The following is a 26022-nucleotide window of genomic DNA, read 5'->3' on the forward strand; positions in this document are numbered from 1 at the left end:
GGCCAATGTCAGGGATGATCTTTACGGGAAGAACTTGCTTACAGTAGAGAACAAATTGACATCTAGAAAACGAATCTCTCCGTGATTGCTCAGGTTCAAGATGGACCTAGATTCTGCATCTAGTTAAATCTTTTGTTGAATGATATTTTTAAAGTTTTGTTTGGACTTTGAATGAGTCAGTGACTTTGGACGAGGTAGTCATAGAAACAAACTACAACTTGGTGCAAAATCTGGGCTCCAGGTGTATGTAAGAAATGTCCCTTAAAGTAGTTCTTTGGAATCTCATTGGAAGACCAAGTAGACATAATGGATTCCGGCTGCAACATTTTCTGGTGAAGAAAATAGCATCCAGGAGAAAGTTAATGATTATCTTGGAATCACATAGGAATTTGCCACATCTGGCAACTCCCAGGTCTTCTGGTTTCCAGTTCAGCGTCTGTTCGATTATTCTGCATTTTCCTGTTGTGTAGCCTTTTCTTTTGTTACTCTGGAGTAGATCTAGAGTGGCCTGTTTTTCTTTAAAAGTGGAAAGTGTTTTTCTGCCTAGATAATTCAGTTAATGTTGAACCTACAAGCAGCTGCCATTTATGGAGCAATTGACATGAAGGTGGAATTCTGCAGGTATTGTCTGATTTAATCCTCACAATTGTAAGACTAGAAACTGAGGTGCAGTGAAACTCAGTGCTTTGGGTGAGCTCAGAGTGGCAGAGCCTGAAGTCCCTCCGGGACTGGACCGCCTACCCCCTGTAATGTGCCAGCCTCTCTTATACTAGGAAAGTAACTAGCTGAACAGACCCATTCAGGTGTATAAACACTGTTCTCCCTGAGGGCAATAAATGAGTGTCCACAGCCTGCCTTTTCAATCTGAGTCCCAGGCCATCTCACTCTAGATGGGGAAAAGGCCTCTGAAAATATTCCGAACTTTTTTCCTCCCATGCACCTTCTATTCTGAGTCATCTGTATATGCAGTATGATTAGACTATTCATCAAATTCTTAATAAAAAAGTTTTCTGAAAGGGTGCGCACCATGAATTATGGAATACTTACTTTCACTCACCTCATTTAAAAACATGGAGTGCCATGATTAAACACCTCTGCCGTGAACATTTGAGCTTTTCAGAAGAGCAGTCCATTGAGATTTACTGAAGTGTTTGGAGAAAATTCTAATAATATAGTAGACTGTGGAATCTGCAACTCAGTGCACTGAGCTGATGGAAAAACATTCAGAGGTCTGTGGGTTCTGAAGCTGGAAATGAATTTCACATATGATGAGTCTCCTCCGTTTCGATATGCCTCATTCTCCCTGTGGGGCCCCATGAGTGTCAGGGAGGTAACTGGAGACAGGAGAAGAAGGCCGCTTTAGACTAAAAATCCATCTTCCCGGCATCTTCTTGGCCTGAGTTAGGGATCGTTGCCCCAGATTGATGCAGCAACAGGTTGCTTGGGTCCGCATTTGTCACCAAGACTGTGGATGAGTGCATGTGAGCCTGAGCGCTGTGCTCTGCAGGAGCTTGAAGAGTAGATTATTCAGAGAAAAAGTACCAGGATTGGGTGGTAACTGGAAACCTGGTTATAGGAGATGCTTTTGAAGAGCAAGATGGTGCGCCTCCAGGGTTCAAGTTCATGAATCTGAAAGAGGAGACAATCTGCTAAATCACAGGAGGTAAAATGAGGACTGAAAAGCGCGAAGGATGCAAGACCACAAAAGGTAAGCATCAGCATCTAGCTTGGTCCCCACAGTTGGACCCAATAAATATTTGTTCAGTGAATAAACATGAACATAAGTGGAAGAGGCTTTGGTGTGGAGAGATTGGATTTTGAGTCAAGTAGACTGAGCTTTGATCTACCATTTCTTAGCTGTGGATACTTGGTTGAGTTACTTTCATCTCTTTCAGTGGGTTTCTATTCTTTAAAATGAGGGCAATGGAACTTGCTTCCTGATACTGTTATGTGGATTAAGATTAGACAAAATAAAACACTTTTTGAGCCCTAGTTAAAAGGGCTAAAGAGAAACATTATGATCAAATTAGAGCAGATGTGGCCTGTGTAAGAGCTGTGTAGTCAGGGATGCTTCACAAGTATCAAATGGCTGAAACCCTCTCCACCAATGGCAACACAACATAACTCGTGTGTGATGAGGAATCTATGTCATTCAGAAATGTGATAATTTTTTTTTTTTTAAGCAAGAAGTAAGACATGTGGAATTCACCAGGAGAGTGTTATTTAAAAGCTGGGTTTAAATTTTTTTAAATATGCTTCATTTATTCTTCTATTCATGCTTTAGCCCTAAACAAGACAAAAATCAGTTTTTAGGAAATTTCTTCAGTGTAATGGTTCCTTCCTGAAATGAGGAGTAATATCTTAATTCTTCAACTGCTTAATTGGTGTTCACTGTGCTTTTATGAGACCAAACACTACCCTATTTGAATAAGCAGTTTCTGCTTCCTGTGTTGGAGAAGGCAATGGCACCCCACTCCAGTACTCTTCTCTGGAAAATCCCATAGACGGAGGAACCTGGTGGCCTGCAGTCCATGGGGTCGCTAGGAGTCAGACATGACTGAGCAACTTCACTTTCACTTTTCACTTTCCACTTTCATCCATTGGAGAAGGAAACAGCAACCCACTCCAGTGTTCTTGCCTGGAGAATCCCAGGGACGGTGGAGCCTAGTGGGCTGCCATCTATGGGGTCGCACAGAGTCGGACATAACTGAAGTGACTTAGCAGCAGCAGCAGCAGCAGCTTCCTGACTATGAAATTACAGAAAGATAGTGTTAATCCTCACTTGAAAGCAATTACAAGACCATTTCGTTTTTCCCATCACCAGCATGTTCAAGTTTAACATGGCAGCCACGATTCTCAATGACTCTACCTCCCAGACCCTAAGGCTTTGACCCTAAACCTCAGAAATTTTTGAAGTGTCCCAATTCTCCTTGATGACTCTGGGAAGCCCTTCCTGACTCTGCCAAACTTCCTTCCTTCTTTTTCTTGTGTTTACTGAATGGTCTGCTCACTTCTGTTACAGCACAAACAAATAGTGGTTCTCTTTTACTAGCACCTAGGATGTAGCAGACACCACCTCACAGGCTCTACATATTATATTGACTCGTGACATTCTTTCAATGACCTTGACCAAAGATATTATTAGTTTCATTTTACATATCTAAAGCTTCCAGGGTTTAGGAAGTATGCTAATAATCCTCTGTTGAAAGGCAGAGGCTGAATGGAGGTTTTTCTGGATCCAGAGTTGCTTTCCTCCACGTTTACATGGCATTGTGTCTCTTTCCACCAGGGAAATGTGAACATTTTTCAGGACAGATATGGAGTGTAATTTACTTCTGTGTCTTCACTGCCTTCAACAGAGCTATACTAGGTGCTCAGGAAATGTCTTTAGCATCATGAAAGATGCTTCTGAAACATATGGCTCCCAGGAAGGCACTGAGCTCAGATGACATGTGCATATAGGGAGGCAAACACACACACACAGACACACACACAGACACAAACACACACACATACCCAGGTACACACACAGAGAACTACACACAGAAGCAGAAACACAGTGATACAAACAGACACACACACATAGCTTATTTAGGAAACTTTTTCTGAAATAACCCAACATAATGAATGGAGAAAGTCCTTGATTGTCCAAAAGATCTCCAGTGACTCAGTGACCTGGTTTCTGACCTGTTCCGCACCTTCGATGGCCTCAAGTCCCAGCACTGACTGACGAAGCTGCCCAGTCAGCCCACTGTGTCCCCAAGGTTTGTTTTTATACAGTAACTGGGAGTTTCCCCCGAACATTGGTGAGTGTGGCTTCCAGCAAGACCAAAATAGTTTGGTTTGGGTTTAAGGTTGTCCACCCGCTTAGCCACCTTCGGGCCCATAGACAAAAACCAGGACGCATAGGACTGAGGTGCAGGATGGAAGGGAAGGGAGAGGAGTGCTCTGTTCAAAGCTTAGCTTTGGACTTCCCTGGTGGTCCAGTGGTTAACACTCTGCATTCCCAGTGCAGAGGGCAAGTGTTCGATCTCTGGTTGGGGAAGATTCTGCATACTATGGGGCCAAAAATGAAACAACATAAAGCTCAGCCTAGGTCAAGCTTGCACTGTACCTCAGACTGAAGTTCTGTTATAGTGATATAGATTGCTATGTTCTTTCTCAACAAGCTCTAATAGTTTATTAGGTTTTTTCTCAGTCTGGGCCACATGTTTCCTTCCTTCATGAAACTAAGAAAATGAGATTGATACTAGTTGAAATATCAGTTTCCCAGGGCTACTGGAACAAATGACCACAAGCTGAGTGTTTTAAAAGACTGGAAATGAATTCGCTCAGAACTCCAGAGGCCAGAGTATAAGATCAGGGAGCCAGCAGGACCTTAGGCTGTGGGAATGCTTGAAGGGACACAGTCCTTGTTGCAGGTGGCCCAGGCGGTCCTTGCCTTGTGCTATATCACTCCAATCTCTGCAGTCAAGGTTACATCACATCCTCCTGATCTTCTGTCTTTCAGGATATATGTAGCTGCATTTAGGTCCCACCCACATAATGCAGGATGAGGTGCAATGATCCTTTCTTCAAATAAGGCAACATTTGTGGGCCAAAGGTTCAGGATACAGACATATCATTTCGAGGACCACCATGAAGTCAACTTCAGTTGATAGCTGCTTCACCTGAATCACCTGTAAGCATCTCCAAAAGATGCATCTCTTGACTCAGGTTAGAAGACATGGAGTCCAGGAATCTGAATTTAGCATGTTCTCCCTGAATGAATCTCATAATTTGGGAAACTCTGCCTCAATCTTAGACCAGTACATCATTAATTTAAGAAATCTCCAGAATAGTCTTTCTAGAACACAGATCAATAGCATGTCCCTTCTCAGATTCAATCTTCCACTGCTCCACGTCCCTCTTAACCTCCCTCTGGATGCTCCATATGCAGAGGGTGCTATGGCCACGCAGGACCCCTGAGAGGTGCAACACCTTCTCTTATCTCAAATTCACACTGCCCTGCCCTCTATTCAGAATCTTCCCTCCCCACCTTTAGTTTTGCTTACTCCTCTGTGTGTGTCAGCATCTATTTCAGGTGAGTCCTCCCTGATCACAGGCAAAGATTGGTGGTCTTGCTGTTTACTCTCACCAGCTCTGGGTTCACACCCCATCACAGAAACTAGCACGCTGGACTGGGATTTCACAGTTATCTCGCTCTTTCTCCTGTTAGATTGTGAGCTCATTGAGGGCCAGAAGCTTGTCTTTCTCCCCTATCTTCCTCCAGTACTTCGCAGAGCGCGTGTGACATCAAATAGGGGTTCAGAATATGTTTACCACAAAATGAAGAGTGCATGATTGCTCCTTATATCAAATTTCCCTCTCTCTCAAAGTCTTTACCAAATTTTCTTAATATGTTCATTCCAACAAGAATTTTGTTTAAAGAGAAAAAGCCCAGAGTTTCAGATTGCATTGCATTAAAAACAAAAGTCATGGTGTTATTCCCCCCCACCCACCCCCGCCCCCATTGGTGGCCTCATATCCCTTTCATTTGGAAGGGATTATTTACAAAACACATTTACACGTTCATCTCACATACCAGTCAAATGAGGTAGGCAGGGTGGTTATTAGCATCTTCATTTTACAGATGAGAACATTGACCCAATTAGATCAATTGACTTACCCAGGGTCACCCAAGCATTCAGTGGTGAAACCCACATTATCTGACTCAAAGCCAGCAGAATTTGTACTAGCCAAGTCTGGAACTTAAGATGCCTGGCAAAAAGTATACTAGGAAAATGTTACTGGAATTGGGCTGTTCTGCGGTGGGTAGAGAATATGCAGTAGCAGAGATCCTTCTGGATGATGCAAAGGGAAGGACTGATGGTGGACCGGGAGCAAAGTCTCCCTGACCCAGCTACCCAAGGGGCAAAGCCTAGTGCTTCTGTCAAGGTGCAGTGTCTGCTCTGCTGGGTACAGCTCTAGTCAGAGCTCAAGTTAACTCTGGCTGAAGATAAACACCTTTAAATCTCAAAAGGTAAGTCTGAATATCTGGAGTTAAAGAAAGAAGGGACAAGGGCATAGGGCTGGTCTATCCTGAGGTCAGTTTCCCCTCCAGCTAGATGCGGACAAAGCAGGAAGAACCACGCCCATGTGTCTGACCTTTGCAGGCACAGTGACCCACCCACTTGCAGATATGACTCAATGCATGACCAATTAGATTAGTGCCGCTCCTTGGGGGAAGTGACAGGGAGTGGGGGGTTTGCAGAGCTTCCCCAAGTCACATTGGGTCCCAGTGACCAGTCTGGTGATTCCTTCAGTTGGAGAAGCCAGGACGATGAGGGTAACATGGCAGGTTCTCCTTCACAACCGTGCATTCGGAAATGATGGAATAGGTTAGGAGACTGGGAAGCAGGGGTTTGATTACTTGCTCCTTGGGGCCTCGCAACAAGCAATATCTTGGTTTGTAGAGCCGTAGTCTGGAAAAACAGGCCATGCTCAGCCAGGTGATGCTCAAGATGACCCATTGTTAATGGAATGATAATACTGGAACTTTCACTTATGTTAATATTGTACCCCCTCCTTTTAGACATTTTTACACTTTTTTGTGTGTCAGTTCATTAATGAACAGGACATTTTAAGTGCAGAAAAGGCAAAATGATAGGATACTGAAAGAGGAACTCCCCAGGTCAGTAGGTGCCCAAAATGCTACTGGAGATCAGTGGAGAAATAACTCCAGAAAGAATGAAGGGATGAAGCCAAAGCAAAAACAATACCCAGCTGTGGATGTGACTGGTGATAGAAGCAATGTCCGATGCTGTAAAGAGCAATATTGCATAGGAACCTGGAATGTCAGGTCCATGAATCAAGGCAAATTGGAAGTGGTCAAACAGGAGATGGCAAGAGTGAACATCGACATTCCAGGAATCAGCGAACTAAAATGGACTGGAATGGGTGAATTTAACTCAGTTCAGTTCAGTTCAGTCACTCAGTCGTGTCTGACTCTTTGTGACCCCATGAATCACAGCACACCAGGCATCCCTGTTCATCACAAACTCCCGGAGTTCAGTCACATTCAATTCCATCGAGTCCATGATGCCATCCGGCCGTCTCATCCTCTGTCGTCCCCTTCTCCTCCTGCCCCCAATCCCTCCCAACATCAGAGTCTTTTCGAATGAGTCAACTCTTCGCATGAGGTGGCCAAAGTACTGGAGCTTCAGCTTTAGCAACATTCCTTCCAAAGAAATCCCAGGGCTGATCTCCTTCAGAATGGACCGGTTGGATCTCCTTGCATTCCAAGGGACTCTCAAGAGTCTTCTCCAACACCACAGTTCAAAAGCATCAATACTTCGGCACTCAGCCTTCTTCACAGTCCAACTCTCACATCCATACATGACCACAGGAAAAACCATAGCCTTGACTAGATGGGCCTTAGTCGGCAAAGTAATGTCTCCGCTTTTGAATATGCTATCTAGGTTGGTCATAAGTTTTCTTCCAAGGAGTAAGCGTCTTTTAATTTCATGGCTGCAGTCACCATCTGCAGTGATTTTGGAGCCCCCCCAAAATAAAGTCTGACACTGTTTCCACTGTTTCCCCATCTATTTCCCATGAAGTGATGGGACCAGATGCCATGATCGTCGTTTCCTGAATGTTGAGCTTTAAGCCAGCTTTTTCGCTCTCCTCTTTCACTTTCATCAAGAGGCTTTTTAGCTCCTCTTCACTTTCTCCCATAAGGGTGGTGTCATCTGCATATCTGAGGTGATTGATATTTCTCCTGGCAATCTTGATTCCAGCTTGTGTTTCTTCCAGTCCAGCGATTCTCATGATGTACTCTGCATAAAAGTTAAATAAGCAAGGTGACAATATACAGCCTTGATGCACTCCTTTTCCTATTTGGAACCAGGCTGTTGTTCCATGTCCAGTTCTAACTGTTGCTTCCTGACCTGCATCCAGATTTCTCAAGAGGCAGGTCAGGTGGTCTGGTGTTCCCATCTCTTTCAGAATTTTCCACAGTTTATTGTGATCCACACAGTCAAAGGCTTTGGCATAGTCAATAAAGCAGAAATAGTTGTGTTTCTGGAACCTCTCTTGCTTTTTCCATGATCCAGTGGATGTTGGCGATTTGGTCTCTGGTTCCTCTGCCTTTTCTAAAACCAGCCTGAACATCAAGGAGTTCATGGTTCACGTGTTGCTGGAGCCTGGCTTGGAGAATTTTGAGCATTACTTTACTAGCATGTGAGATGAGTGCAATTGTGTGGTAGTTTGAGCATTCTTTGGCGTTGCCTTTCTTTGGGATTGGAATGAAAACTGACCTTTTCCAGTCCTGTGGCCACTGCTGAGTTTTCTAAATTTGCTGGCATATTGAGTGCAGCACTTTCACAGCATCATCTTTCAGGATTTGAAATAGCTCCACTGGAATTCCATCACCTCCACTAGCTTTGTTCATAGTGATGCTTTCTAAGGCCCACTTGACTTCACTTTCCAAGATGTCTGGCTCTAGATTAGTGATCATATCATCATGATTCTCTGGGTTGTGAAGATCTTTTTGTACAGTTCTTTCGTGTATTCTTGCCACCTCTTTTTAATATCTTCTGCTTCTGTTAGGCCCATACAATTTCTGTCCTTTATCGAGCCCATCTTTGCATGAAACGTTCTTTGCATGAAAAGAAGAGAAGCGAAAAGCAAAGGAGAAAAGGAAAGATATAAGCATCTGAATGCAGAGTTCCAAAGAATAGCAAGAAGAGATAAGAAAGCCTTCTTCAGCAATCAGTGCAAAGAAGTAGAGGAAAACAACAGAATGGGAAAGACTAGAGATCTCTTCAAGAAAATTAGAGATACCAAGGGAACATTTCATGCAAAGATGGGCTCAATAAAGGACAGAAATGGTCTGGACCTAACAGAAGCAGAAGATATTAAGAAGAGGTGGCAAGAATACACAGAAGAACTGTACAAAAAAGATCTTCACAACCCAGATAATCATGATGGTGGGATCATTAATCTAGAACCAGACATCCTGGAAAATGAAGTCAAGTGGGCCTTGGAAAGCATCACTACGAACAAAGCTAGTGGAGGTGATGGAATTCCAGTGGAGCTGTTTCAAATCCTGAAAGATGATGCTGTGAAAGTGCTGCACTTAATATGCCAGCAAATTTAGAAAACTCAGCAGTGGCCACAGGACTGGAAGAGTCACTTTTCATTCCAATCCCAAAGAAAGGCAATGCCAAAAATGCTCAAACTACCACACAATTGCACTCATCTCACACGCTAGTAAAGTAATGCTCAAAATTCTCCAAGCCAGGCTTCAGCAATACATGAACCGTGAACTTCCTGATGTTCAAGCTGGTTTTAGAAAAGGCAGAGGAACCAGAGATCAAATCGCCAACATCCACTGGATCATGGAAAAAGCAAGAGAGTTCCAGAAAAACATCTATTTCTGCTTTATTGACTATGCCAAAGCCTTTGACTGTGTGGATCACAATAAACTGTGGAAAATTCTGAAAGAGATGGGAACACCAGACCACCTGACCTGCCTCTTGAGAAATCTGGATGCAGGTCAGGAAGCAACAGTTAGAACTGGACATGGAACAACAGACTGGTTCCAAATAGGAAAAGGAGTGCGTCAAGGCTGTATATTGTCACCTTGCTTATTTCACTTATATGCAGAGTACCTCATGAGAAACGCTGGACTGGAAGAAACACAAGCTGGAATCAAGATTGCTGGGAGAAATATCAGTCAACTCAGATATGCAGATGACACCACCCTTATGGCAGAAAGTGAAGAGGAAGTCAAAAGCTTCTTGATGAACGTGAAAGTGGAGAGTGAAAAAGTTGTCTTAAAGCTCAACATTCAGGAAACGAAGATCACGGCATCTGGTCCTATCACTTCATGGGAAATAGATGGGGAAACAGTGTCAACTTTATTTGTTTGGGCTCCAAAATCACTGCAGATGGTGACTGCAGCCATGAAATTAAAAGACGCTTACTCCTTGGAAGAAAAATTATGACCAACCTAGATAGCATATTCAAAAGCAGAGACATTACTTTGCTGACTAAGGTCCATCTAGTCAAGGCTATGGTTTTTCCTGTTATCATGTATGGATGTGAGAGTTGGACTGTGAAGAAGGCTGAGCGCTGAAGAATTGATGCTTTTGAACTGTGGTGTTGGAGGAGACTCTTGAGAGTCCCTTGGACTGCAAGGAGATCCAACCAGTCCATTCTGAAAGAGATCAGCCCTGGGATTTCTTTGGAAGGAATGATGCTAAAGCTGAAGCGCCCGTACTTTGGCCACCTCATGTGAAGAGTTGACTCATTCGAAAAGACTCTGATGCTGGGAGGGATTGGGGGCAGGAGGAGAAGGGGACGACTGAGGATGAGATGGCTGGATGGCATCACTGACTCGATGGACGTGGGTCTGAGTGAACTCTGGGAGTTTGTGATGGACAGGGAGGCCTGGCATGCTGTGATTCATGGGGTCGCAAAGAGTCAGACACGACTGAGCGACTGAACTGTACTGAACTGAATTTATAAACAAATATATGTATTAAAGTGGTAAAAATAAGATCATTTATATATTTCTAGTCTAGAGATACAAATCCAGTCTACCGAGTATTCTAAGCCAGGGTGGATTACTCTAATCCAGTGACTCTCAAACAACTTTCTCTGAATCTGCTTTGATTTGGCTTTGTGAGAATGAATATTCAGAACACAAAATTTCAGGTGCCGCTTCTGGAAAGTCCTTAAGCTCAGAGTGAACAACCTAGAGTGCTTGTTTCTGGGTGTTAGTTCTCCAGCTGCACAACAGTGAAATTGGGCACAAAAGAGTGTAAAGCCATTTCTCTCCTTGACACTTGATACTTTGTGATTCTTTCAATTTATTTGGTATAGAGGAAAGGGCATGGCAGCTGGAATTGGAAAGCCTGATGCTAATTTCTGCATTTTCATTAACTGACCTTCTGACATTGCCTCTGGACATCTCAGTTTCCTTATCTGTAGAATAGAAACAGTAGTTAACATTTACTTAGTGCTTACTAAAGCTGGGCATTCTAACCATTGAATGTCTAGTAACTCATCTAATACATCAACTTTATGAGGGCAATTATGTTTATTATCACTATTTTGTAGATGAGGATATTGGGGCAGAAAAGATGAAGTAGTTCACCGAAGGACACACAGCAGCTAAGTGTTATGGCCAGATTATAAACCCTGTCAATGGTCCCTAGAGCCTACACTCTTAAAACACAGGGTATTAGCAACATGTAATAAATGAGCCTTTAGGAAAATGCCACACCAAGGGCTAGAACCCATCGGTTCAAGAATTCCATGATTCCAAACTAAAGGGAAGCAGGGAAGTGCTATAGTCCTTTGAGATTTGCTGAGTCAGATTCATCTAGAGGCCTGAATGCAGTGTTGTAGGGAGGATTCAGAGCTGGACATCAGGGATCTGGGATCTGGCCCTGCCCTGTCATAAAATCAAGGAGCCGATCGCTCCCTGCCTCAGATTCCCCATCTGTATGACATGCTATGGTGCCTTCTGGCACTAAGGATTTATTCTGTGTCTATTGCCTGTAGTTGAAAAATGTGTGTATTTTTGATGGAAACAGTGACATTGCCAGTCACAGCTGAGGGTGCTTTGCTGGAAGGATCTGAAATGACTGTGTAAACCCACAACGAAGGCCAAGACAGCCCACATCTGAAGCCTTGCCCATTTGGATCCTTTGCATCATCAGCTCCCACGCTGTCAGTTTCCATGGAGCCATGGGGACGAGAGGACTTGAGGCAAGTTCAGCTAGCGAAGCTCTGGGTCTGTTGGGAGACCCAGAAGGAGCCTGACAGGTGTCAGCCAGGTAGCCCCAGAGCCTGGAGTCCTGGGCACAGCTGCCAGTGGCTTGACAGTGATCTTGCTTTAAAGTCCTCCCTCTATTTAACAAAACTCTCTCCTCTTATTGTTTTAAAAATGCCAAAGGGAGCTTGAAACCTGTATGAGGGGTGAGGGAGAATCACAAAAACAATGTCGTGACTTTGAAGACAGAGATGTTCTGAACAGGACCCCTAATCTACTCAGAGAACTTGGACAGGTTTGTTTGTGTTTTGCTTTTTTTTGTTTTTTTTTTTTGTTTGTTTGTTTTTCTGGACTCCTAGCCCTTAAGAATTAGTGCTTGCTAAGTTGCTTCAGTCGTGTCTGACTCTGCAACCCCATGGACTGTGGCCCACCAGGCTCTTCTGTCCATGGGATTCTCCAGGTAAGACTACTGGAGTGGGTTGCTATGTCCTTCTCCAGGTATGAGTTAGTAGCCTCTTTTAAATAAATGAACAACCGACCACTCCCCCTCTGTCATACCTGTCAGGCAGGTGTTAGGATGCACATTACTAAGGACCAAAGGAATCCCCTGGAGGTTAATGACTTAGCCCAGGTCACCCAGCGTGTAGGCAGAGAGCTGGAGCCAAGTCCAGCTCTTCCCAGATTGTCTCTGGGGCCTCATCGACCGCCTTCTGGCTGCCTCCCTGGAGCTGGATAACTCCATTAGGCTGTAACCGTGCATTAAGCCCATCCTCCTTCGCAGGGTCTGAGGGGGCTGATGTGTCACTTGACACAAAGAGCTCTTTCATCAGCTGCCCCCACTGAGGACCACCCAGGACAAAGTCAGCTTCAGCCACAGCTGGACAAATTTAGGTCAGATCTGCAGAAGAATTTCCTGGCACGACAGTTAGACAATAGGACACGTTCCTGAGCAAAGTTGTAATTTTCATCTTTGGAGGATGAGAAAATCACAGACAGTTTCTTCTGTGCCAAAGAAGCTGAGGCTTTAACTTTGCAATCTCTTCAGGTCCCATTATACCACATGGATGCTTAAGGCCCAGGAGACAAAAATCTTGCTGCAAGAAGAAAAGAGGTCTCCTGGAGCAGCAAACAGAGGTGGTCGATCTTTGAGGATTTATCAGACCTTTGTAGTGTATCTCACCTGATCGAGGCACCCGGGTTAGCAACAAATGATTTGGAGTCTTCCTCCAGATAGAGATTTAATTCCCATGATGGGAGATAAACCCCCAAGTGAATAAGGTGATACTGCATACGGATGAGACCAGGAAATTAAAGCAGAAGGAGAAGGGGATGACAGAGGACAAGATGGTTGCATGGCATCACCGATTCAACGAACAGGAGTTTGAGCAAGCTCCAGGAGATGGTGAAGGATGGGGACGCGTGGTGTGCTGCTGTCTGTGGGGTCGCAAAGAGTCAGACATGACTGAGTGAGCAACTTGGAAGGAGAAACTTGGCTTTGCCTTAGCAGGTTGGTCCAGGTCCACATTCTCCACTTCTGAGGAAGTATCTTTGGAATTGTGTCCTGGAGGATAAGAATTAGCAACTGGGTAGATGTACAGAGAAAGAATATTCTCAGCAAAAGAACCAATAAAAATTCAGAGGTTGGAAGTCAAGCAGATCTGGTACAGTGTATTACACTTACTAGCTGACTACCTCGAGAGCTTGAATTTCTTCATCTGTAAAATGGGACAGTATCAGCACCTATCCATTGGTTAGCTGACAAGATTTAAAGAAAAGAAAAAAGAACAAAAGATGCTGAAACATAAAACAAGACATAGCCCCCACCCTTTGGGAGCTCACAGTACAGATAATGAGGAGATGTGAGCAACTCAATTTAGAAAAAACATTTATGAAATATATGATCAATAATAACCAACATCTGCAGAAAGAAATGGCAACTCACTCCAGTATTCTGGAGAATTCCATGGACAGAGGAGCCTGGTGGACTGTAGTCCATGGGGTTGCAGAGTCAGACACGACTGAGAGACTAACTCACACACACAATAATCAACATCATCAAAGTCCAAAGTGCTGGTCCCTTCAAACATACAGACCTACTGTTATTATAATCTATTGTCCAAATCATAAACCTTTAAGGAGAGTGAACCAATCTCTGCTGGAAAAGCTTTCTTCCCTCTGGAGCCAGTGTTTATATATATTGATAGCATACCCCAGTGTCCCCTCCCCTGGTGCAACCCACTCCAATATTCTTTTTTTTTTTTTTTTAATTTTTATTTTTACTTTTTTTTACTTTACAATACTGTATTGGTTTTGCCATACATTGACATGAATCCACCACAGGTGTACATGCAATCCCAAACATGAACCCCCCTCCCACCTCCCTCCCCACAATATACCTCTGGGTCATCCCCGTGCACCAGCCCCAAGCATGCTATATCCTGCATCGGACATAGACTGGTGATTCGATTCTTACATGATAGTATACATGTTTCAATGCCATTCTCCCAAATCATCCCATCCTTTCCCTCTCCCTCTGAGTCCAAAAGTCCGCTATACACATCTGTGTCTCTTTTGCTGTCTCGCATACAGGGTCATCATTGCTATCTTTCTAAATTCCATATATATGTGTTAGTATACTGTATTGGTGTTTTTCTTTCTGGCTTACTTCACTCTGTATAATCAGCTCCAGTTTCATCCATCTCATCAGAACTGATTCAAATGTATTCTTTTTAACGGCTGAGTAATACTCCATTGTGTATATGTACCACTGCTTTCTTATCCATTCATCTGCTGATGGACATCTAGGTTGTTTCCATGTCCTGGCTATTATAAACAGTGCTGTGATGAATATTGGGGTACATGTGTCTCTTTCAATTCTGGTTTTCTCGGTGTGTATGCCCAGCAGTGGGATTGCTGGGTCATATGGCAGTACTATTTGCAATTTTTTAAGGAATCTCCACACTGTTTTCCATAGTGGTGTACTAGTTTGCATTCCCACCAACAATGTAGGAAGGTTCCCTTTTCTCCACACCCTCTCCAGCATTTATTGCTTGCAGATTTTTGGATCGCAGACATTCTGACTGGTGTGAAGTGGTACCTCATTGTGGTTTTGATTTGCATTTCTCTAATAATGAGTGATGTTGAGCATCTTTTCATGTGTTTGTTAGCCATCCGTATGTCTTCTTTGGAGAAATATCTATTTAGTTCTTTGGCCCATTTTTTGATTGGGTCATTTATTTTTCTGGAATTGAGCTGCATAAATTGCTTGTATATTTTTGAGATTAGTTGTTTGTCAGTTGTTTCATTTGCTATTATTTTCTCCCATTCAGAAGGCTGTCTTTTCACCTTGCTTATATTTTCCTTTGTTGTGCAGAAGCTTTTAATTTTAATTAGATCCCATTTGTTTATTTTTGCTTTTATTTCCAGAATTCTGGGAGGTGGCTCATAGAGGATCCTGCTGTGATTTATGTCTGAGAGTGTTTTGCCTATGTTCTCCTCTAGGAGTTTTATAGTTTCTGGTCTTACATTTAGATCTTTAATCCATTTTGAGTTTATTTTTGTGTGTGGTGTTAGAAAGTGATCTAGTTTCATTCTTTTACAAGTGGATGACCAGTTTTCCCAGCACCACTTGTTAAAGAGATTGTCTTTACTCCATTGTATATTCTTGCCTCCTTTGTCAAAGATAAGGTGTCCATATGTGTGTGGATTTATCTCTGGGCTTTCTATTTTGTTCCATTGGTCTATATTTCTGTCTTTGTGCCAGTACCATACTGTCTTGATGACTGTGGCTTTGTAGTAGAGCCTGAAGTCAGGCAAGTTGATTCCTCCAGTTCCATTCTTCTTTCTCAAGATTGCTTTGGCTATTCAAGGTTTTTTGTATTTCCATACAAATCTTGAAATTATTTGTTCTAGTTCTGTGAAAAATATCACTGGTAGCTTGATAGGGATTGCATTGAATTTGTAAATTGCTTTGGGTAGTATACTCATTTTCACTATATTGATTCTTCTAATCCATGATCATGGTATATTTCTCCATCTATTAGTGCCCTCTTTGATTTCTTTCATCAGTGTTTTATAGTTTTATATATATAGGTCTTTAGTTTCTTTAGGTAGATATATTCCTAAGTATTTTATTCTTTTTGTTGCAATGGTGAATGGAATTGTTTCCTTAATTTCTTTTTCTACTTTCTCATTATTCGTGTATAGGAATGCAAGGGATTTCTGTGTGTTGATTTTATATCCTGCAACTTTACTATATTCATTGATTAGCTCTAGTAATTTTCTGGTGGAGTCTTTAGGGTTTTCTATGTAGAGGATCATGTCATCTGCAAACAGTGAGAGTTTTACTTCTTTTCCAATTTGGATTCCTTTTATTTCTTTTTCTGCTCTGATTGCTGTGGCCAAAACTTCCAGAACTATATTGAATAGTAGTGGTGAAAGTGGGCACCCTTGTCTTGTTCCTGACTTTAGGGGAAATGCTTTCAATTTTTCACCATTGAGGATAATGTTTGCTGTGGGTTTGTCATATATAGCTTTTATTATATTGAGGTATGTTCCTTGTATTCCTGCTTTCTGGAGAGTTTTTGTCATAAATGGATGTTGAATTTTGTCAAAGGCCTCCTCTGCATCTATTGAGATAATCATATGGCTTTTATTTTTCAATTTGTTAATGTGGTGTATTACGTTGATTGATTTGTGGATATTGAAGAATCCTTGCATCCCTGGGATAAAGCCCACTTGGTCATGGTGTATGATCTTTTTAATGTGTTGTTGGATTCTGATTGCTAGAATTTTATTGAGGATTTTTGCATCTATGTTCATCAGTGATATTGGCCTGTAGTTTTCTTTTTTTGTAGTATCTTTGTCAGGTTTTGGTATTAGGGTGATGGTAGCCTCATAGAATGAGTTTGGAAGTTTACCTTCCTCTGCAACCTTCTGGAAGAGTTTGAGTAGGATAGGTGTTAACTCTTCTCGAACTTTTTGGTAGAATTCAGTTGTGAAGCCGTCTGGACCTGGGCTTTTGTTTGCTGGAAGATTTCTGATTACAGTTTCAATTTCCGTGCTTGTGATGGGTCTGTTAAGATTTTCTATTTTTTCTTGGTTCAGTTTTGGAAAATTGTACTTTTCTAAGAATTTGTCCATTTCTTCCACGTTGTCCATTTTATTGGCATATAATTGCTGATAGTGGTCTCTTATGATCCTTTGTATTTCTGTGTTGTCTGTTGTGATCTCTCCATTTTCATTTCTAATTTTATTGATTTGATTTTTCTCTCTTTGCTTGTTGATGAGTCTGGCTAATGGTTTGTCAATTTTATTTATCCTTTCAAAGAACCAGCTTTTGACTTTGTTGATTTTTGCTATGGTCTCTTTTGTTTCTTTTGCATTTATTTCTGCCCTAATTGTTAAGATTTCTTTCCTTCTACTAACTCTGGGGTTCTCCAATTCTTCCTTTTCTAGTTGCTTTAGATGTAGAGTTAGGTTATTTATTTGACTTTTTTCTTTTTCTTGAGGTATGCCTGTAGTGCTATGAGCTTTCCTCTTAGCACTGCTTTTATAGTGTCCCACAGGTTTTGGGTTGTTGTGTTTTCATTTTCATTAGTTTCTATGTATATTTTGATTTCTTTTTTGATTTCTTCTGTGATTTGTTGGTTATTCAGAAGCGTGTTGTTCAGCCTCCATATGTTGGAATTTTTAATAGTTTTTCTTCTGTAATTGAGATCTAATCTTAATGCGTTATGGTCAGAAAAGATGGTTGGAATGATTTCGACTTTTTTTAATTTATCAAGGTTAGATTTATGGCCCAGGATGTGATCTATCCTGGAGAAGGTTCCATGAGCACTTGAGAAAAAGGTGAAATTCATTGTTTTGGGGTGAAATGTCCTATAGATATCAAGTAGGTCTAACTGGTCTAATGTACCATTTAAAGTTTGCATTTCTTTGTTAATTTTCTGTTTAGTTGATCTGTCCATAGGTGTGAGTGGGGTATTAAAGTCTCCCGCTATTATTGTGTTATTGTTAATTTCCCCTTTCATACTTGTTAGCATTTGTCTTACATATTGCGGTGCTCCTATATTGGGTGCATATATATTTATAATTGTTATATATTCTTCTTGGATTGATCCTTTGATCATTATGTAGTGGCCTTCTTTATCTCTTTTCACAGCCTTTGTTTTAAAGTCTATTTTATCGGATATGAGTATTGCCACTCCTGCTTTCTTTTGGTCTCTATTTGCGTGGAATATCTTTTTCCAGCCCTTCACTTTCAGTCTGTATGCGTCCCTTGTTTTGAGGTGGGTCTCTTGTAAGCAGCGTATAGAGGGGTCTTGTTTTTGTATCCATTTGGCCAATCTTTGTCTTTTGGTTGGGCCCACTCCAGTATTCTTGCCTGGAGAATTCCATGGACAGGAGCCTGGCGGGCTACAGACCATGGGGTCGCTAAGAGTTGGATATGACTAAGTGACTATCACTCACTCACTCCAGTGTTCCCTACACCCAGGAAACACCATGACAATTTTTAAGATATCTATCAGCAAGAGTAAACTAAGAGAAGAAAAGAGATATCAGCCATGAGCTCTGATGTTTTCTGTCATAAATAATAAACACACACATCTCTGTCTTGGGGACTTTGCTTGGGGGACTATGCTCCTATGGATGATAGCAACTATTTAATGTTTCATTTTAAAGAATGCTTCTAACCTTTCCAGGCAATTAAAGACTATAGTTCCAGCTGACTGTAGGTTTCTTCTGGGGGCTCTATTTTTTTCACTACTCAGAACAGTGCTTATTTCACCTTTGTATACAAATAATACAGTTTCATTTGATGGCAGTGTCCAAGAGTTTGCTTGCTGTCATTGCCAGGAGGGTTATATACCAGGGAGGACTGTGAAATCAATTAAAGAATAATCTCCTTGGGAAAGTAGTGCTGCTGTAGAAGGTGGTAAAATTGACTGTTCTATAATAAGGAGCAGAGCTCAGGCAGCATTTGGATGGAGATCTTTTAGCCATAACCTGCTGATATGTCTCTGAAATTGGCATTGGTGCTTTGTCCTACTCATGCTGTGTGTCCGCATATTGTATGAAGGTGTGGGACTGCCTCCATGGTGGGCCACATACTGTCCTCTAACTCTACATCACCCGTGACCTTGACAGCAGCCCTTAAAGGGATGCTTTAGATCATTCCTTTGTTGTTGTTTAGTTGCTAAGTCATATCTGACTCTTTGTGACCCCATGAACTGTAGCCAACTAAGCTCCTCTGTCCATGGGATTTCCCAGGCAAGAATCCTGGAGTGGGTTGCTGTTTCCTTTTCCAGGGGATCTTCTTGACCCAGGGATTGAACCCGTGTCTCCTGCATTGCAGGCAGATTCTTTACTGCTGAATGACCAGGGAAGCATCCTCTGGCTCATTCCTGCTGCTGCTGCTGCTGCCAAGCCGCTTCAGCCGTGTCCGAGTCTGTGTGACCCCATAGACGGCAGCACATCAGGCTCCCCCGTCCCTGGGATTCTCCAGGCAAGAACACTGGAATGGGTTGCCATTTCCTTCTCCAATGCATGAAAGTGAAAAGTGAAAGTGAAGTTGCTCAGCCGTGTCCGACTCTTAGTGACCCCACGGACTGCAGCCCACCAGGCTCCTCTGTCCATGGGATTTTCCGGGCAAGAGCACTGGAGTACTGAGCAGTAAATAAATGGAGTCAGAGAGGTTAACTCGACCATAATCACGGGGCTGGTAATGGGTGGGAAGAATTCCTAGCCTGTGTTCTTTGCTTCCCCTGATGCCATATAGCGCAAAGTGTTTTGGATAAAGTGTAAGATTCAATTCAAATCCACATAAGGATGATGATCACTTAATAGGTACTATGATTGCCCTGATATTTGATCATTACAAAGATAATTCAATCCTTTTCTGAGAATGGAAATCCTTTCTGACATGCTTAACCATAATTGCCTCTTTACAGGAACGTTTACTGTGCATTTACACATATCATACACTCTGCCTGACATGACCTTTTCCTTCTACCCCTGCCTTCTGGTAAATACCTGTATCCTTTTAAAAAATTTCCAGGTATAGGTAATCACTCTAACCTCTGCTCCCAAAGAGCCTACACCTCCCATGACCCTGAACTGTGTAAATCTCTCTCACCATCTACTCTGAATTTCAATTCCACCTCAACAGCCAGCCTGCTCGGGGGGCAGGACTGGGGATGGTTCATCTTTGTCTCTACAATCACCAGGTCTGCACACAGTAGGCACTCAGTGCATGCAGTACCACTTGTACTTCAGTGCCTATTGAAGCAGAAAGGGATGGCAGAGAGAGAGGTAGCACCACGTGTATGCCCCCTTCACCCGTGTAGATTCAGATAACTTGTTGTTTAGTCGCTAAGTCGTGTCCGACTCTTTGTGACCCCATGGATTGCAGCACACTAAGCTTCCCTGTCCTTCACCATCTCCTGGAGTTTGCTCAGATTCATGTCCATTGAGTCGGTGATGCCATCCAGACATCTCATCCTCTGTTACCCCCTTCCTCCTGCACTCAACCTTTCCCTGCATCAGGTCTTTTCCAGTGAGTCAGTTTTTTGCATCAGGTGGTCCAAATTATTAGAGCTTCAGCTTCAACATCATTCCATCTTTATTTTCTTGACAATAATAAGCCATTTGGCTTTTATGATTTACATATGTATTCTTTTTTCTTTTAACAAGGAAAATACAATGTCAGTCTGAGACTGTCATCAAAACTTTAAGAAAGAAGTGACTTCAAATTGTTCTGTGTTTTGTTTGGGTGGCCCTGAAATGTGGCATGTTTTTGTGGATTGTTGTGATGTTGGGTTTATCTCTACTCAGCTGCCACCAGGACAGGAAATGGGAGGTCCCCTGAGGGCTCTGCCCAAGCTTTAGATATAATCTCATCAATGTTAGTGTTAGAAGGTCCCCTTAGAGATTAACTTCATTTCATAGGTGAGGGAGGTTTCCCAGGTGGCTCAGTGATAAAGAATCTGCCTGCGATGCAGGAGATGTGGGTTCAATCCCTGGGTCAGAGAAGATCCCCTCGAGGAGGAAATGGTAACCCACTCTAGTGTTCTTGCCTAGAAAATCGTTGGACAGAGGAGCCTGGCGGGCTACAGTTCACGGGGCTGCCAAGAGTCAGATGCGACTGAGCATGCATGCAGGCACACACGCATAGGTGTGGAAACAGCTCTGGAGAAATAACTGGCCTGAGACACTTTAGTGAAAATTTTTGGATCCAATCTCAGCATTTCCTATTGAGGCCCAAGGAAAATGGATACAGCTTCCAGGTAAGTTCTGGTTAGCACAATGCTATTTGCTTGGTCATCTAAATTGTTAAATATCATTGGAATTTAGTGTGCTGGAGTAAGAATTCCCCATGTCAGTTTCTGAACTATTGGGTCCAGATAAATATAATGTATCTATGAAATTTCATTCAAAAGTTTTTTATGGATTCAGAACTAATCCACTCACAAATACAAAAAGCGGCCATGGTAAGAGCTTTTATGGCTGCAACGTGCCGTGTGTTATTGGTGCTATGTGTGATATTCTGGGGCGGGGAGAGGGAGGTGCTTCTGGATAATTTTCTTGAAACTTTGATATGTTCATACTTTTCCCTCAGGGTAAACATACTCTGAAAAAAAATACGTACAGTTTGAAATGATCATGGATTATGGGGCCAGACAATTCTAGATATATGGACTCTAGTAGAACTATTGCCAGAAAAGTCTTATTCCTGGAGCGCTCTTGTCTCATATGTAATGACCACTTACTGAATGGGAGCCATGGGGTTAGATACTGAGCACTGATTTGGAGAAAGATAACAGGAATGGATGGACTTCCCAGGTGGCTCAGTGGTAAAGTATCTGCCTGCCAAGCAGGAGATCCAGGTTCGATCCCTGAGTTGGGAAAATCCCCTGGAGGAAGGCATGACATGGCAACCCACTCTGGTATTCTTGGACAGAGGAGCCTGGAGGCTATAGTCCATGGAGTCACAAAGAGTTGAATGTGACCTAGCAACTATATAACAACAACAGCCAGGAATGGATACTGCTCAGAGTACTAGAGAGAAGAGAGCATCAGGTGATTGAGACCCACAATGCAACAATAATACAGTAGTAAGTGATGGAAAAACATCAATCTTTACAGGTTAATTTATAGACTTACAATTTATATTGAAATTCTAGAGGTTTTAAAAGGCAAAGTGTTTCTGAATTTCATCTTTAAAAATTAACAAATAAGAGCAGGAGAGAAATTGGAAAGCAAGTGCAAAATGTAGGATTTTATCATATGCAATAATGTGTTATACAGCTACAAAATTAAAGAGTAGCTGTACAAAACTGGCTATAAAAGGTAGGGCACAAAAAAGGTATAGCAGTCAAATGACTCCTACTGCATAGAAGATTCTAGTATGTAATCAAGGATATAATAAACCCGGAAAAGGGTTGTGTTATTCAATAAGATAGGCTTAGAAATGTGGTTAAGAATTTTCCTCTAATTACAATGAATTCTTACCACATGCCATATACTAAAATACATTCCTATTGAATAGTTAGGCCAATGAACATTTATAATTTAATTGTTACTGGGCTGGAAAAGAGGAGCCTGGAGGGCTACAGTCCATGGGGTCCAAAGAGTCTGGCAGGACTGAGCGACTAAGCGCAGCACAGGACGGGGAAAGAGCTTTTCTATCATCCTTGTTTCAGCTTTGCTTCTGTCCACGTTCACCTTCCTGAAGGCTCAGAGAATCCCAGAACTATCCTCTGAAAAGGAATAGCCTGACTTGGGGTGAAACGAAACATCCATATTCGCAAATAAATGGCATGGGCATTTCCCAGTTGGACATTTTTGTTTTTTAGAAGTTATTCATTACAATTAGCACAAACAGGAAGTGCCCCCCCCCAATGCTCCCCATGTGACTTCCCCCACTTTCAACTACACCTTTCTTCACTTGTACACATATAAAGAACAAAAGAATTTATGCAGGAAACCAAACACGGACACAATAAGTGACTTCCATCCTCACAGCTCCCCTCCTCCAGCTGGCTGTTGCTATGGGCAACCATTGCCAACAGGTACTCTAGGTTTGGGGCCACATGGTGAGGCTGGCTGCTTGTCACATCATGGCTCCAACAACAGTGTGTGGGCTAAAGAAGGGCACTCACTGTGTGTGTTCTGTGATTAGTCCTTCTCAGTGTGGCCTCTTTGTCAGCCTCAGATCAAAAGAGGATGGCTTTCTTCAGAGAGAGAGGTAAGAATAGCTGAATTCTTAATAAAGCAGAAATTTCATTTCCAGAACTCCCTAAGAGTACCGTCCGTGATTGAGGTGGGGAGGTACCAAACCTAGGATGTCCTGGGCACTGGGCTGAGCAATTAATTGTCTATAGTCATGCCATCATTTCCTTGGGCAAGTTTTGCAAAGCCAGTATGCTTATCCTTGCTCTAGGGGATGGGCCAGTTGCTTACCTAAGAGCCCACAGCAGGGCTGGGACTCAAGGCCTTTTTCTTTTCCGACTCAGAGCTTACTCTTCAGCCAGAGCTCTGTTCCTATGTCTTCAGGGAACAGCTGCAGGGCAGGGTACAGCTGCCTTTGGCTGGAGGGATGCTAAGGGGTTAGCCAGAGGAAGTGCGTCCCTTCGGTGTCCGTGGATGCTCTGCTCTGCCTTTGCTACTCATGTGCAGGATGAATCAGGCTCGTTCCTGGACCTCTCTGGCCCTCCAAAGGGGCTGGTTCTTATGAACCTGGCTTTATGGATCTATACAATTCTGCACTGCCCTCTTCTCACCACTTTCCTGGGTGCTTGGTCCCCTGACCCACCTGCATCTCCCACCCCTCACTGCTCATCCAGGGCAGCAATTGAACACTTACGCCAATGTTTCCACTTTCCATTCGTGTAATCATGAGGCAGGAGGGCAGCAGCCTGCCCTTTTACAACCTACTCATCAGTGAAAACAAACAAACAAAACCAGGAAGACTCATATCTCCCAAAGTTGAGCCCAGCTTAAAATAAAATGAGGATAAAATGAGGTCATACCTGTGAATATAATGAGGTGAATGTAAGAACTCAACTCTCGTTGTGTTCTCCACTTTTCTGGGTTCCTTCAAAGTTAAGCCCTATGTTAGGCATATAACATTACAGTATATGTGCATAATGTTCTGTTGAATCAGTAAATGACTAGATGATGTCCACATGAAACAAAGCCCATTGGCAAACTTAGCTCCCTTTAAGCAGAGCTGGACGCCCTGGAGCCTGACTCAACAATGTAAATTAGGTCAGTTTTTGTTTCTGTTATTTACAAATGAATTCAATTGTCCTCTCAGTGGATCGTTCTGATTGGTGCCTGCTGAATGGGAAATCAAGTCAGTTAGACACAAAACCTAAGTATTCTGCCCTTCTCAGAATGAGCCACAGATGGAAAAATGATCAAGAACATCCAATGACTGATTGAATGACTTCAACAGAGGACAGGAAGAACCTGCATATATCTGAGTGGGGGATTTCACATCTCAAAATCTCAGTCTCTTTGTCTGTGAAAGAAGGATGGACTGTAAAAATAATAACAGCAATGCTAAAATAAGTTATAATTTGATGAGTGACTACAAGGTCCTGGACTTTTAACAGAGAATATCATGCTTAAAAATTTTTCTTTTGCTTCTTTTTTTCTCCTTTTCCATCTAGAAAGTTATTTTTATATGTCAAATTGGCCCAGATACTTGGTCACATGTTATTCTGGATGTTTCTGTGAAGGGTTCTTTTTCTGGATGAGTAACATTTAATTGGAGTAAAGCAGATTGCTCTCTCTCCATAATTGGGTGGGCCTCAACCAATCAGTTGACTGTTTGAATAGCCCAAAGGTCTGATCCCACTGAACAAGAAAAAAAATCCTGCCAAGAAATAGCCTTGGAAATTGAATTCCAGCTCTTCCAAATCTCCAGCCTACTGTCCCACTGCATTAGATTTTGGACTTGCCAAGTCTCCACAGTAGCATAAGCCATTTCCTCAAAGTAAATCTCTCTCTCTCTCTCTCTCTCTCTCTGCTTTTGGTCTATTTCTCTGGTGAACTCTGACTAATATCCTTTTCTTTATTCTTTATTTTCCAACCCATCTCCTCCCTTCCATACAGATGAGAAAACCGGTTCATGGAAATGATGTAAATTGAGTATGCTCCACTGGCTTGTGAGTAGCCATATGGGGACTGAACTTCAGTTCTGCATGTGTGCTAAGTCATTTCAGTCGTGTCTGACCCTTTGTGACCTTCTGGACTGTAGCCCTCCAGGCTCCTCTGTCCAGGAGATTCTTCAAGCAGAAATATTGGAGTGAATTGCCATGCCCTCCTCCAGGGAATCTTCCTGATCCAGGGACTGAGCCCAGGTCTCCTGCATTTCAGGCAGATTCTTGACTGTCTAAGCCACAGGGAAGCCCGGATTTCAGGTCTATCTCCCTGCAAAGCCTCTACATCTGGCACAACTCCAGTTAGTGAGTTGAGATGTGCTACACAAACAAATGGGTCCTCTTTCAGTGGGTCCTGTGCGCTCAGCACATCTGGCCGTGGTTCTCATCTCTCGTCAAAGCTGCACCTGCAGGAGCCTTCATGAAGCCGTCAAAACCTCTCACAGATCTCAGAAACCACACAGAGCCTGACAGCAAGTATTTATGCAGATCCTCTGTTGCACTTTGCAAATAAAACAGACATTTTACTAGTATTCATGAATCATTTCATGGACAAAAGTGCATCCTATGAGTGGATTGAGTCCATATAAGGTGCAGCCAAAGCCTCCTGCCTCTTCAAGCTCTCATCTTTCTCTTTCCTCTCCATCCCCATCTAATTGCCTGAGCTCATCTTTCCATCAACTCTTCCTCTGCTCCTGCCAGCAGTGTGTTGCCTACAAACCATTTTCCACAACATAGACAGGATGCTGTGTTTAAACTGAAAATCTGACTATGTTATTTCCTTCTCCCCCAGGTGAAAACCAACCAACTGTATGATTTTTCATAGGGTTAAGGACAAGCTTCTTAGTAACCTAAAATCCCCATATCTGTTTTCTGCCCTCATATCATTTCTCACTGACCCCCCATCTTACCTCATGCTCAAGCCTTTATAGATGGCAGGCATTTCCTCTATGGTAGTATGTATTATTATTTAAAATATTCAGTGCCACTCCTTATTGGACACCTCTATGTGGGGCATTAAACAAAGCCAGCCCTTGCCCAGGTGATTTTCTTTGGCCAGTGAAATGAAACAGGAAGTGGCAAGTGGCA

General features: G+C 42.6%; 1 non-coding gene across 1 annotated transcript; it reads left to right on the forward strand.

Annotated features, from left to right (window-relative positions):
* Positions 21602-21672, forward strand: TRNAG-GCC. Its single transcript has one exon. It is a non-coding gene; the product is annotated as a tRNA-Gly (tRNA).

This window comes from Capra hircus, chromosome 11, assembly GCF_001704415.2.
Source record: "Capra hircus breed San Clemente chromosome 11, ASM170441v1, whole genome shotgun sequence".
NCBI lineage: Eukaryota > Metazoa > Chordata > Mammalia > Artiodactyla > Bovidae > Capra > Capra hircus.